A 1077-nucleotide genomic window follows, 5' to 3' on the forward strand; every position below is an offset into this window, starting at 1 on the left:
CTTTTGTAGTTTAGTTAATAAACTTTTTTTCTAAGGTAGAGGCCTGCTTTGCTTATTTCCTGGTCACATCTCACAGCAAACACCAGGGAAGTATATTTTCATGGTGCACTGGCATTGTGCCAGTGTCAAACCATGACACCACCCCAAAAGGTGGTTGTAGCCAGATGGGGGTTGGTCTCTTCTGGGTTACCAGTGACAGGATGAGCGCTCACAGCCTGAAGCTGCACCATGGGAAGTTTAGGTTAGATATTAGAAAAAAATACTATTCACAGAAAGAGTGGTTCAGCATTGGAATGGGCTGCCCAGGCAAGTGGTGGATTCGCTGTCCCTGGAGATGTTTAAAAGAAGACTTGATGAGGCACTCAGTGCCATGGCTTAGTTGGTAAGGTAATAGGTCACAAGTTGGACTCGATGATCTCAAAGGTTTTTTCCAACCTGGTTTATTCTGTCCTTCTGTGTCTGCAGTCTGGCCCCAGTGCAGGGGCTCCAGGAATGGAGATCTGGCTCCTGCCTCGTGTTTCAAGGCACAATCTTTGCCTTCAAGCCCTAAAGGAGCTGGTCTTTTTTCCTGAATGTTTCTACCTTGAAGCAGCAGTCTCTAACTGAGTGTCCTGGTTCAGAGCTTCAGTGAATTCTGGGACTGTGTAGTACAGCAGAATTGTGAAATCCCAGGCTGGTTTGGGTGGGAATAGACATTAAAGCCCATCCAATCCCATCCCCTGCCATGGGCAAGGACACCTTCCACTATCCCAGGTTACTCCAAGCCGCGTGCAACACGGCCTTGGACACTTCCAGGGATGGGGCAGCCACAGCTGCTCTGGGCAACCTGTGCCAGGGCCTCACCAACCTTTCAAGGCCTTTTTGGATCTTCTGTTGTTGCAAAGCAGTTTCATGGTCTGGTCTGCTGTTGGAAGGAGCAGGACTTGGCCTGCAAAGGAGCTGCTGTGAGAGCAGGAGCTGCGTTTGAGCAGGAAACGGCAAGTGCAATTGGGAGTCTGACCTCTGCTTCTGGCTGACAAAGTAGCATTGGAGAAGTTTCTGAAAGAAATAAAATCATGGAATCACAGAATCCTTGAG

The sequence above is a fragment of the Geospiza fortis genome, unplaced genomic scaffold, assembly GCF_000277835.1.
Source record: "Geospiza fortis unplaced genomic scaffold, GeoFor_1.0 scaffold26, whole genome shotgun sequence".
NCBI classification, from domain to species: domain Eukaryota; kingdom Metazoa; phylum Chordata; class Aves; order Passeriformes; family Thraupidae; genus Geospiza; species Geospiza fortis.